The 14,790-nt window shown below is 41.1% G+C and overlaps 1 protein-coding gene across 2 annotated transcripts in view; it reads right to left on the reverse strand.

The window, feature by feature from the left end:
- The window catches only part of LOC139755614 (cysteine and glycine-rich protein 1-like), a 53,867-nt gene that overhangs the window by 31,509 nt on the left and 7,568 nt on the right, over positions 1-14,790 (reverse strand). The window contains exon 1 of one of the 2 annotated variants that reach the window (XM_071674168.1): positions 14,128-14,290. The exons of the other annotated variant lie outside the window; for it this stretch is intronic. The gene's annotated coding sequence lies outside the window, so the exon portion shown is untranslated. Of the gene's footprint in view, positions 1-14,127; positions 14,291-14,790 lie in introns of those variants that run through there. 2 annotated transcript variants of the gene reach the window in all.

A 14,790-nucleotide genomic window follows, 5' to 3' on the forward strand; every position in this document is an offset into this window, starting at 1 on the left:
CACACACACACACACACACACACACACACCGGAAAACTCACGCACCCAAAAGATACAACCCCAGCAACTTCGATAATACGTCCCCCTCAAGAATACACTCAAACAGGCGACCCATCTCAACTCCACGAGCCCCAACTACACATCCAATACCAACGAGATGTACGAATGATGAGGTTAAATGAGGAGGCGGTGAGGGTGTGGAGCAATACATGTACGGGTGTCGCCACGTGGGTCAGCCAGACCGTTATGCTCCCCGCTGGGCGGGAAATTGAAAACCCTCCACACATCCGCTCCCATCCATTTGTTTAGGAAGCACTCAAGTGTCAGCACAAATTCCGAGAAGCTAACGCATCAAGCGATTTCTCTTTTCTTATCACTTGCGACGGAAATGCTTTGCAATGTCATGTCAGACGAGTATCGTCAACGAAATCTTTAATATCCCTTATCTGAGTATTCAAACAAAAATATTCTAAATAACGGAAACTTTCATTCGTTGACAAAAGCTAATCTAAGCACTTTATCAATCTCCCAACTCGACATCACGGAGATAGGAGATTTTATAGTCATTAATCTATGAAGCAAACCTATTCTAATACTAATCTTAAAAATTCTAACAGAAATAAACAGGTAGATATGAACGAAATCGACTTCTAAGGTAGATAGAGACTTGAATGAGTAACGGGGAAGACACGCAAACACAGTTGGCATATGTACAATAATGTGAAAGAGACGGGGGTAACAACAAGTGTAAAAGCTCTCCCCTTAACACACACATCACATATACACTCCTACACGTGCATATGTAAACAAATACCATTTCTATGCTAATCATCCAAAGGAAAATATTCTTTTTCTTATTACAGAATACATCTGGAAATTTTACCAGAGAAAGCAAACAGAAAAGACAAAAGAAAGACGTACATCTACTTTATGGCAACGATTCTTTAACTTTCCTCCACCTGTGAAAAGACAAGTAAAGATATTTACCCCTAAAACTATAGCTAATAGGTCACACAACGTTGCCAGGCCACTGAGTCACCCACGTCACACATCCAATAAACCAGTTAAGACCCCTACTCCCCCCCTCCCCCACTCCACCACCACTATCGACACCACATCCTCCTCCCACTTGCATAACTCCCCCCGCTTCCTCCCCTTCCTGCAAGCACGACGCACCACCCCCCTCACAACTGTTGTACCTGGAAGCACCCGAGAGTGAAAGTGGAGGCGGAGGGTAGATGACCCCCTCCTCCTCCTCCTCACCCGAGCCCTCCGTGGTCTGGCTAGTCTATCCAACAGCCGGAACAAAGGAGGTCGATACTATCTCTCCTCCTCCTCCTCCTCTTCCTTCCTTCTTCTTCTTCTTCCACAACAACGCCTCTTGTTTTCCAGCCCTGGCACCCTCACTAATTGCCACTCGTGTCGCGTTGCCCTGTGAATGCTATGTACTCTGAGATGACTTGAAGAATAGCTATTTAATTGTCATCCACCGTTCTTCTCCGTTCGGAATCTCTCTCTCTCTCTCTCTCTCTCTCTCTCTCTCTCTCTCTCTCTCTCTCTCTCTCTCTCTCTCTCTCTCTCTCTCTCTCAGACACATCCAGTTCAGTACCTGCTCCAGGGCCATCAAAAAAATATCCCTAGCATGTTCTTCCGAGCCGCGATTGTTAGTCTGTATGTGTGTGTGTGTACCCTATTCAACGCTGTAAACATTCTTCAAAAACTTCAAAAACAATACTTGAGAGAGAGAGAGAGAGAGAGAGAGAGAGAGAGAGAGAGAGAGAGAGAGAGAGAGAGAGAGAGAGAGAGAGAGAGAGGCCCCTACCACCATCATCCCAGCGACCCGCACCTAAGGCGGTTACACCATAACAACAAACATGGGGGTTGGTGAGGGGGGGAAGTAAGGTTTGTGAGCCCTCGTGGTATCTGGTGGTGGGTCTTGGGGAAGGGGACTGGGGGGGGTTAGGGGTAGATAACCTCCGCGACCCATCGGCCCCGTCTAGGACCCACCCCAATTAAAAAAAAAGAAAAAAAAAACATACGGAAGATCCTAAGTCAATATGACTGCAAACGCGCCAGCCCTCGAACTCTCAACTCAAGTTTGTTTGCCATGGTCACAAAGGACGGTGGGGAGGAAAAGGAATCTTTAAAAGCAGCTGAATACCGCTTTGGAAACACGTTCACAACTGGGGAAAGGAAGGCCTCACCTGCGCTAACCTAGCCTCCTCTACTAAAGTCTTACACTGTAAGTGTTATCCTTGCCTCTCCCGCACCAATGCCAGCATATGATGAATCTGTTAACCTGAATCTATGACGTAAACTAATATCCCCTTAATCCTCTTCCTACACTGTAAGCGAAACCGGCCACTACTTGTGAAAAGTGTGACGTAAACTCTCAGGGTTGTGACGATTCTAGAAGCTCAAAAATCCCACATTGTGACGATTCTTGAAGCTCAAAAATCCCACAAGGTCAACAACGTATACATTCCCCCGGAAACTGACGACAGTACTTGTAAACACCTGAAGTAAACACTCTTAAGAAATACAATACCCGTGGTTGTCGCGTAAATGACACAATCCCTTTTACTATGACAATATCCGAAAATACAGTACTTTTTTTTGTAAGAACGCCTTCACAAACACGACTATACCACATTAAATCAAATATAGCCGCCAAATTGAGACAACGTTTAATTCTTCGACGAGGTTATTAGCATACAATGCAGTTGGAGGGTATTATATATATATATATATATATATATATATATATATATATATATATATATATATATATATATATATATATATCATAATGCCCTCCACCAGCACTACATGCTAATAACCACGTGGAAAAATTAAACACGCAAAGTCTCAAGTGCACTCTCATACGATTACAGTCAGGGACGATACAAGATAATGCGACCTACTGCAACATATATCTACATACAGATCAAGGGGAGAGGAGGTCGTGAGGAACAGCACCACCTAACTCACAAGTCAGGTAAGTGCGTGCTACGCTCTAGCCCCGCCATCACTGCAAGGCCTCGTCGCTGGTCCTTGTAGATGGGTGGGTACTGCACACTTACGCTGGTAAGGCCATCGATGTAAAACCCATGAATGAAAAAGACACCAACCGAGGTGTACATGAGAAAAAACACCCAAAAGGCGGAAGATTAAAGGGAAGATCTAGAGTAGATTGGATCCAAAACACACAAGACTCTACGCAAGAACGATAAACCTCTGCAGCATCTAAAGGGAACACGAGCAACTGACATCCCCTCCAATGTGTCCCTGCACCAATAAAGTGCTCTTCGATAGAAAACAAGGAATACGCTCTTCAATCACCAGACAGAATATATAAAAGCAACATATTTCCTTATTGCACTGTGTTCAAGGATTTGATGTTAGAACCAAAATATCAAGAGAATAGCACAATATGAATCCAAGAATGTCATCTGGTTATATAGCACGCCTCCTCTCACACCAGCTTTCGAACGAGTTCGTAGTTAATAACAGTCCCTTGTAGCGAAGCCCCACTCGATCTTGGGAAAGCCCATGCTCGTATGTTTCAGCATGAAGGAGGTCTGCTAATGTGGTATTTGACGAGAATCTCTGTACCTAGGGCTTCCCTTTTGAAGCTCCTGCAGAGAGCGCAGCCGATACGTTGTGAATAGGGCAACGCACACGGACAGGCAACTCAGCTCTGCGTACAATCTAATCTCTTTCATGAAGTGTTTCCGCCATTTGAAAATACCAACACAGTGGTGCGTACCATATCTACGTAAATGCTTACATCACGTGCATGAGTACCCTGGCTACTACTTGGCTATTCAATGGTGCCATCTATAAATTAAAAATTTACTTTAAAACTTGATAAATGATGAAGTGACTACTGTTAACGTAAAGCGTAATTGGGTTTACCTACCAAACACGTTGTACGTTAGGTTTGAGCGGGGATGTGGTAGGTAAAGTGTATATCCCGAGCGTGCTATTCATCCTTTTTTTTTTACTATAAAACCGTAAGATTTCTTTCAGAGTTCACTTCATTTATAAATTACAATTACAATGCTACCGCTGGATATGTTAAATCAGGTTCTTTTGTCATTAAAGGTTATCCCACACGAATAAAAAAAAAAAAAAAAGAAAGAAAAAAGCCTAGCCTTCACACTCAAGGTCCTCCCCGAGCAACCACCGGGAGAGCGTCCTTTGGCATCCAGAAGCAACTCAGGGGTCAATCCATACACTGCTGCCGGGTACACACCTCTCTTAAACAGATGGGAACGCCGACAGATGACAATGGTCGCTTCTACACAACACTGGGAACACTAGACAGTGACAAACGATGCTAGATAGACAGGAACACAAACAGACGGCGGTTAAGCAACTCCAGATAGCGGTGATCACCTCCAGAAACAGGGCTCCGTGAGAGCAACGGGTCTTCAAAAATCAATGTGGCTGGAATAGCAGTTCACTGTACCACTCACAAGGTTAGCCTCGCGTGACAGACGCCGTGTCACGCTCCCACTTCTCCATCTTAACACCTCATTCAGATGAAGGCTGACATATTACTCACTAAAATATAAAATGATTAAAGCAATGCTATAAGTCAGTTTTAAAATTTAATCTTTTAATAATAATAATAATAATAATAATAATAATAATAATAATAATGATAATAATAATAATATCATTATTATTATATTATTATTATCATTATCATTATTAACATTATTATTATTATTATTATTATTATTATTATTATTATTATTATCATTATCATTACTGTTATTATCAATGTTACGAAAAGAATAAGTTACTCAAGTCATCTTCTAAAATGAACTTCAGTCTCCGTCTGCATTTACCTATATATGCTACAATATGGTAACACGCAAGACACAGATGATAAAGAGGCTGACCAAAAAGGCGATAAGATAACATGAAGACAACTCATAATTGAACAACCATCACCATAAGAAAGTCTTGCGACTCCGCACATTACCCTGTATCATATACTATTAAACTAACCAGCAATACATTGGAAAAATAACTTTAAACATCCTAAGTCCTAGTTATTCTACCTTAATTTTAATTCTTTATTATACATAACCGCCGTCTCTCAATAAAAAAAAACCATCCTTCAGTAATGTTAACCTCCATTACTTAAAAAGTCCCGTCATGATTCCCACGTTTATATCAACGCGTGACAGCAGATAATAAAACTCCCAAAGCAGAAAATAAAACTCTAAAACAGCTTTAAGCAATTCTTGCTTAATTCGACCCCGTACTTGGGGAAACGATTTATGTGTCTATGGTAAAAACCCGCATTCCCGAGTAGGGATTCTCTAATACTCCTGAACTCGGCATTCCTGTGAAGATGTATTCCACGCTTGACACGCTCCATTCCTGGCTGTGGAAATTCCAAGCTAGCACAGTAGGTCAGTGGGCCGGCGCGGACGCCATATTGATTTCCACCGACAATATGTACTACGGTCTTCTGTATTTTCAGTCACTTGTTATTGTTTTCGTAGCGTTTAATCTGGTTTATCGACGCCTAAATATCTTCCAACTCATTGCTATTTCATCCCACTCTGTTTTTAGTCTCACAATCGTTTGCACTTGAACGTGTTCGGGAACATACATGGTACAATATTAAACATTGCTAGGGCTTCAAATGAGAAACATTCATCCACGATATATACATTACTTCTATAAAATGACAAAACTACATTGTCTTTATGTTTTTGCAGTAAGAGCAGGGGGACGGAAATGGTGACAACCATTTACATCACCAATAAAGTTGTCATCTAAAGTAAAAATTACAGGTGACCTGAAATAAAAATCTTCAGAAATCCTGCCTTTTAGTTATAGTAACACAGAATTTATGAAACAGAGTGCATAAGACTGAAAACGAAACAGGTGGCACGGGAGGGTAAGTGACCTTGAAAAAGACCAGGACTGAAAACGAAACAAAAGGTATGGGAGAGACCAAAGAAAAGATTAGGTAATGTAATCCCTTCTGAATGAGGTAGTGAGGTTTTGACCTGTCGAGAGATGGAGTTATTATCACATCAGCAGCAGCACTGGTCGACTGGCGGTGGAGAGGATACACAGACACATGTACAATAGAGTTTACCAAATTCTTAGACTTACAACACCGTACTCAAGTTGGAGTGGGAAGGATCTGGGATGGTGTAACACTACTCAGATGTGAGGTAGGATTACTCAAGATGGAGTGAAGGAAGAATACTTGGGATGGCGTGAGTGTGCATGTGTTAAAGTGCATTGGGGAGGATTATCAAGGTTGCACTGGGAAGGGTTATTATACTGGAGAGGGATTATTACGCTTGGAAGGATTATCAAACTGGATTAAGAAAGGAATTACTCTGAATGTAGCCAGAAGGATTCATTTGGATGGAGTGACGTAGATTATATCTACGATGGAGGGAGGTAATACTGAGGACAGAGGTAAAATCATCAGAGATAGAATGGGAAGAATGTAATGGGAGAATTCATTTACGGCAGAGAGAAGTGCTCATACTGGATTACTCAGGATGGCGAGAAAACACACTTATGATCTAGTGAAGGAATTGCAGAAGACTGGGAAGAATTTATAAGGACCAAACTACTCCCACTGGAACTGGGCGAAGTCGTATGGGATTTGGAACGGGGGAGAATCATTCATGATAAGAAAAAGTAGGATCAAATGGGGGGAGGGGGGGGAATCTATCACAAAGGGAAATGAGAACTCAGTCAAACTGTGGAGAATCATGTGGCTACAAGTATTAACAAAAAAAAAAAATATATAATACATGATATAAGGAATAATCATAAACAGAAGTAATTTTAAAGTCTGGCTGAACTGTTCACCTGAACGCGTAAAATTTCATATAGTAGTAACTTTATGATTTAAACAATACTCGAGACATATCAACAATGCAGAATACTTTTGTAAAAGAATCTTTATGAAAAAGAAAGCAACTCCAAGTCTAAATTGTAAAACATATTCTACACTCTAAATCACCGCAAAATGCCAGAGACCAAACAAAAATCATACGTAAGAAACTGCAGAATATATCCAAGAAAATATATCAAATACTTCCATCTGAAGAAATCGTTGGCCTTGCAGAATACATCCACGAAAATAATCCCACAAGAATGAAATCAACAGAAGTACAATACACCCTGATAAAGAAATAGGTACAGTATACTACGCTTAGAATGTCAACCGTAAGCTCACTACAGAATTATTGAGTCAACTGACACAGAACAGGACATAGCGGTTTCTTGCTCCTATTCCCGGAGAACGAATGACCAGGTCAGGTCTCTCCGTAACCCGTGGTTCAACAAACTGTCGACGTGCGCCGTCTGCATACAGATACGTCTATTGCAGGTAAAGTTCTCAACATCAAAAAGGAAATCAGTTGGACGCCTTCCATCTCATAACAAGAGACATCACAATAAAAAAGTATTTTCTTATGTGTTTTTATAGCTTATTCACCAGCTTTACTTCTGGGGCCTAAGAACACGAAACTACTGATAGAGATGTGCATAACGTAACAAAATCGTTATGTAACAAGATCAAACACTAACACAACTTTGTATTACATTTTACCAGCAACTATCTAGGCCAAATGACGTTCTAAGATCCCAATAAACACGTGTAAGTGTTCCAGCAAGACTTTTTTGCCTGTTTTATTACCACTCGCGGAGCTGGACAGGAACTGCTCTGACGACCTCGACACTGGCAGACACCTCCTAAGTTCATCACACTTAATGAACCAGTTCTCTTATCGTGGGGGAGTTCATGAACACTTTTTCTAAAGGATCAAATCCGGTTAACACCAATACGTGCGTGTGCGTGCAATGCTTGCTTGCTTGCGTGCTGAGTACACCAGCCTACATACCCTCATCCATCAGCTTCACCTCCGCCACATCTCACACTCACCGCTGCACGGAGGTGAATACTCAAGCGGGGTTGGTTTGGCGCAAGACAGTCTACCTGCCTTACTGTACCGGGAAACGGTGCGTGTACCTCCCTGTGAACGGATGAGGAGCCTGTCTCCCTATAAGAGATGCGAGTTAATTTCTTTCTGGAAAAGGGTGAGGAGGTACCAAAAGCGCTTGTAGGACGTTGAAGGGCGCCTACCAAACCTGGTGAAAGGATAAGGAATCACCTTAGCTCCCGTGCCTTTACTATAATAAAAATATAACTATTTTACCTCTGCAGAGGTGAGAGGGCATCTTTCTTCCTGTAATAAATAAGGGGAGGTAACTGATTTCGTATGCTTTGGGTACAGGGTACCTACCATCCCAGATAATAGGATGGTACAAATCTTCACATAAAGCCATGGGTTTAGAAAATTTCCCGGCATCATATTCAAGGATAAAAAGAACGTAAGCCTAACCTTATGTACATTTAAATGGATAAGAAAGCCTATCCTCATACTAAATCTTACCACTATGTACAACAGTGTAACGATCCTGACCGATAAAGAAAAAATGGGTTAACAAGAACAGTCGAAGAAGATCTAGGTCTTCCATAATAATGGAGATGAAGTGAATGGGAAAAATACCACCAGTCAGCAATGGCCAGGTGTCCGTATGGTTATTAAATAATAACAAGAACTAAAAATGTTAACATCCATCATCGAATGAAGTACAGACACGACTCCCCGTAACATAGACTCCCTAGATCTGGCAAGGCTTCTTCGCTACACACGTCCATATACACTTAAATTCATCTCACTCACTACAAATACATCTTCACTTTACCCTCGACATCGCTGCCTTTGCTCTGACCTGGGTATGAGTGCTGATTGTGTAGACAATGAAAAAAAAAATGAAAATATGAAAGAGCAAAATCAGTATGATCTCCCTTAGGATACAAACAAAAATAAATTTGAACATACGTTCATCCATCTTACTGGAACTGGTGAAAATTAATGCATTTATAATAAAATCAATACCATCCAGTTACATACGGACCCTTTCAATCGATACTCTACATTTACATGTATTCAAAGCACATACTTAACGAAGGAAAATCATATAACATTCAACATAATGGCACTGAGCATTCACACGCAAGGAATAGTTTTGCAAGCCAATTATATAACGGTAATAATTCTTATTACATTACACCTACATGCAGTAATTTCAAACATCCTTTGACAATACGAGGGCCAAGTTGGGTGTAGTTCATGTACTATTGTCCCAACACCTTCATACAAGTACATAGACCCGCTCCCTACAACCCCGCCAAAGCGAGGAACAATGGCAAAACAATTAAGATGCTAGAGATTGTATATTTAGCGAGGGAACAGGAAATACGGCTTGCGACATGCTACTATCACGCACCGTAACGTGTCATCGTACACCAAGAATATTATAGTGCTTACGACAATTATCGTGTTATCATGACGCTATGGATCTCACGCTATCTCAGTAACATCTTTTTTATTCCCATTTTTTCCATATTTTTTCCCCCAGTTGTAATGTCTAAAGAGAAAGTTTATAAGTGAAGAATACGATGAAAAGAAAATCTTGTACGACTTATTAGAAGAAAAAGCGAAATTACGTCTAATTTTGGGTGATCTCAGTGGCTAAATATATACCTGATCCACCACATACAAAACTAGGACTGAAGTTAATGATGACATATAAGCGGATTTCTCCGGAAATATCTCTGACTACATACATATACGATGACGAACATTCCAACCTGTTGAGTTTACATTTTGATCTAGTGCTCCTGAGTTCACACTACTTATAGGATACTTTATTCGATATAATATATAACCAATTTAACCACAAAGCCTCCAGCCCGTCTTTCAATTAAAATAACAATCAGAAAAAATGCATGGTCATGAAACCTCTTTAAAACGCTCTCATACTCGAGCCAGACAAATGTCTTATTCTCTCGTATGCTACAGACAACCTTTATAATCAAATTCACCACTCTCCTGAAAGTTATATGGAACCTCTGTAATCCTGTAAGAAAATATTCCGTTATCTTACATGCTACAGCAAACACTTGTAATCCTGCTCGAAAATGAGTTGATATTTGAAGTAAAACTTAGCTGCCAAACTGGATCTAGCCTTTACGCCCTCCTCCTCTTCCAGGTAAATTTTTGCATCGTCTGGAGTCACTACTCTCCATAGTATCTGTGCCCATTCCTGCCTATACCTTTAAAAGTGCTGGCCATCCTTGCTTACTGAAAAGTGTGGAATATGAGTGAGAACAATAGGAAAATATGGCCTACGTGTTCACTTTGCTGCTGTAACTTTGGAGTCGAAACAACTTCCTAGTCCGGTAATGTACAGATCATAATCAGGGAATAATTACCTACTCTACAAATGCCTACCCTACTCTTATCTATCCAAATACATGCTACCTTTTGACACAAAAGCTGAACTCATCCGGAAGCCTAATATAACCAAACCTTAGGCCAAAAATCAACCAAACCTCTAACACCTGGAATACCATACCACACGAAGGCCAGCTCAGCCAGGAACGAGGCCGTGCGTGCCATGGGTGCAGGAACGATAAATCACCGTAACTACATCCATAAATATAAAGCGGCTTGGCAAAGAATTCAGCGAGACCTGTGTCCAAGACAATATTAGGGCACTGCATTTTACTATTTCCGGCTTCATGAAGGATCAAGAGCAAAGCTTCATAAAACATGGTCTTGCAGCTGTCCAAAGTTGAAAGAAAAGCTTGAAATTTACAGCTTAGGCAACGTTCAATATATAATGCGTTGCCGTAATCTTTTATACTGTCATTACAATAGCTTTACCTTGTCTCCCGTTTCACTCATCTCTAGGGTTTATGTATATCTTTACTTTGAGCTGCAAAACTGGACCAGTGTAATCAAAAGATTGCCTGAATCTTAAAATAGCCAGTGAGAGGATTGGATATGAAGTTATGGCATCAGAAAACTAGAGTAAGAGACAGCCCAGGAGAATAACAGACAACCAAGGAGAATAAGAGACAGGGAGCGTCAAGCAACCAGTAGGAATATCCGAAAGCAGGAAAGAGTATATAAAGAAATGAAAGCCAAGGAAGGTATCAATCAACTAGACAGCGAACGTAGCTGACTGGCAACATCATACAGGCCAGGGTTAGTTTCATATATGAGTATCATACAGGAGAAAGGAGTTTCATACATCACACTATCATATTACAGTAAGAGTATCATATAGGTCATTGAAAGTACTATACAGGACTGTCATACATGACAATGAGCATATCATATTGGGCAGTGAGTGTATCTATCTCAGAAGCAAGTGAAAGAATCATACAGGACAGTAGCAATGCCATACAGGAAAGTGACAGTATCATACAAGCCAGTGATGGCATCATACAAGACAACCACAGAATCATACAGGCTAGTAACTATCATCATAAGGGCTAATGAGAGTATCAGACAGTCCAGTGACTTTATCGTACAAGCCAGCGAGTGTTGTATAATACAAGGCCAGAGAAAATACCATTGTAACTGATAATATCGGAAAGATAACGATATCAGAAAGTCACTCGAATCACACAACCACTTGCAGACAAATGAGAAAATCAAACAGCCAAAGATAAAAATCTACACGTTATGTGCCCCCACGAAGAACAAATACGAACCCTGTGAGAACATATATACATGCAAGGAACACCTGTCTCATAGCAGTGGCTAAGAAAAGTTGTATAAGCTGCAGTCCCACCTACATACATACAAGCACTTGCTATGATTTTTTGCTAAAAGGCATACTGCACGCAGCGCTCACCGCAGGAAAATTAAGAGTACCGAAGAACGGGAGGTGTGAGTTATGTGCCGTCACGTATGAGATGGACATTGTATGTGCGTATGTATATGAGAGAGAGAGAGAGAGAGAGAGAGAGAGAGAGAGAGAGAGAGAGAGAGAGAGAGAGAGAGAGAGAGAGAGAGAGAGACTGAAGCTCAAAGGAAGAAGAGGAAGTAAGACATAACACAATAAAAAATGCGAATTCTGCAAGAACCTGTCTAGCCACCAGAGCCAACCTCACCCCAGGCATTACTCCTGAGCCAGCGTTGACCCTCGCTACCCGCGCACCAGTCCCGTTTGACCCGAGAGCCGGTGGTGGGGAAGAGTTGGGGGGGAGATCTGGGAGCGGCAGGTGGAAGGTCACCCCCATCCCGACACACACACACACGTACACCGGATAAAGCGCTTAGTTCTCGCACATCCGAGAACGTCATGTTAGGTTGCGCGTCTTGCCATTCTCCCCATCGTCTCGCCCGTCTATCACAACACGCCTCTTACCTTTAATACAATCCCCTCCCTCCCCCCCCCCCTCTACCCGAGTTACATTCTTTCACGTAACACCCAACTCTGCTCTAAACCAACAGCACAACAATGGGAGGTGTTTTACCATGCCTAGTGTCACGGTGAAACATTGTGTGTCAAATACAATAAGCACTAATTGCCATATTAACATCACGCAACCAGTTCCCTTCACCAGCGTTGCTTGTTCCACCTTTCTCTTGTTTTGTGACGCCTTTCGTTATATGCTGCGACAAGAACGAGGACTTCAAACATTTTGTGATGTATGAAAACGCTTCTACAGACTAAGGCTCAGGCACGCCCGAACATAATTCTCCTTCCCAGCTTAGGCAATTAAACCATTAAACAAAAGTCCTTGGATCCCTTTTCATGGCTACGGTCTTTATTTTTTTTCCCCCTGCTCGAGCAACTCAGCCACTGACCAAGCTTCTCCGCTCCGATACGTAATACATAAATCACAAGACCTTCACGACAAAGCAAGAATCAACACAAGAATTACTTCCCTGTACTAAGCACTGCCTAAAAAAAAATAGCCACGTTTAATAATAAATCCTAGGTGACCTTAATCTGACTGATGACAGCGCTTTATTAAGATCGAGAGCTTTCACACATATAATTCTTTCCATAAACGAAAATTCCTCTACACATCAACTACAGGTCTCTACCAGGATCCACGACGACCCATAAGGTCAAGCGAAGCACGCACGAGACTTCTTCCCTCTGAATAACAAAAGGGATTTGTGCCAGCAATCCGTACCTTATTGTGTTTCGAAGTATGTGAGTTCTCTTCATTATGTATTCTAGACTGTAATCTCTTACTACCTGGAGCAGCGGCTTAGAGAATATCCTTGTGAAGCAACGAGTATTAGCATATTATAGCCTTACCAAGCTACGTCATGCACTTCAAGCGTAACACGACTTCTGGGGCATTATACGAACAATCGTGCAGCCTCCTTGTTTACTGTAATAACTAAATGTCCCAGCAGAGGTATTTGTGACAACCCTGTTACCTCAATATTGAGGTTACTTTAATATAAAAAAAAAAAAGTGCTGTGCCCGCTTGAAATGCTAGAACTTCATTCCCTCAAACCCCCTTATTTCAAGATCAACCGTTTCGAAATAAAAGACTAACAAAACACAAGAAAACTTCGTCTTATAACGATTCTTATATAAGCTTAGACTGAGTTCATTAAATATTAAACAAAATTTCAGGTCAATCGTCCCGAACAGATTTTTTTTAACATGAAATACGTCGTCGCACATAGATCAGATCCATATTAATATATATATATATATATATATATATATATATATATATATATATATATATATATATGTATATATATATATATATATATATATATATATATATATATATATATATATATATATATATATATATGACAACCAAGATGCATGCTTAACCACATAAGATCATAATATAAAAGGGATGACAGCAACTTCCTGTAGCTCGAGGCCTCTTAGGTCATTCTCTCAACAACACATAAATAAGCTTATAAAATACTTTCCCAAATACTTCTCTGGACTTTTTCATAAATCCCTAACGCCGATTTCACATCCACCCATCTTACCTTTTAAAAACTGGTTACCTACTCCTGCTCTGGCAAGGTTCATTAACGAAGAGAATATGACCCTCATCTTGTGGTCAGAAAGTCAACGAGTCCCATGTATAATAACATTCCAGGAACTGCATCAGTATATGAATGCCCTAAGAGTACCCTTGGAGAGGATGGGTACATACATAAGTCGATTTTTAAGCATTATCTTTGCATGACATCTCATGGCTGTACTTACTCGAGAGGCTGAAAGATGTTGAAGTTCTGATGCTGACACGCTGTTACGAAAAAGATTAACTGTTGCGTTCTTTTTTTTTTTTTGTGCAGTTCAAAGAAGTGTTGAGTGCATGAACGACTCACAACCAACTTCCAAGCGCAACTGGCTGGGCCTCACATGCTATGCTCGACGCTTGCCTCTCACCGAGTCACCGCTGACGGTCCAAGTTTGCCATCCAGTAATTTGTTGCTTGTATTTGAAGGAAATACCACCTAAAAGGATTCCTTTCTGCTTCCAGACTCTTTCTTCGTCTGTAAGCTAGTGTTATAGATTATATATCAGTTATGTATGCAGCGTCGGATGCTGAAACAGAGGAAAACAACGATGAATGATACCGTGTCACAAGACAAACCGGCAATGATTCACTGTTGTCAAAATACATTGTCAGCGATCTACGTGTTTCAAAGAGCTTCTGTCAAACTAGCAAGAGCTGGCATCACCAATCATATTGTTAAGCTTCTCATCTGAAATGAAACACCGCATATGTCGAGAGGCATTCTATCATACTAGGCTCTGTTAGTAAAGCTTACAGATGTTACGGTGGCGGGGTATGGCAGCGCACGGCAGGTGTTGCGTGAGTTGCCACACAGGGATGCTGGCTGATGGGCTGCACCTCTGGGGCGT

The sequence above is a fragment of the Panulirus ornatus genome, chromosome 19 (assembly GCF_036320965.1).
Source record: "Panulirus ornatus isolate Po-2019 chromosome 19, ASM3632096v1, whole genome shotgun sequence".
Lineage (NCBI taxonomy): Eukaryota > Metazoa > Arthropoda > Malacostraca > Decapoda > Palinuridae > Panulirus > Panulirus ornatus.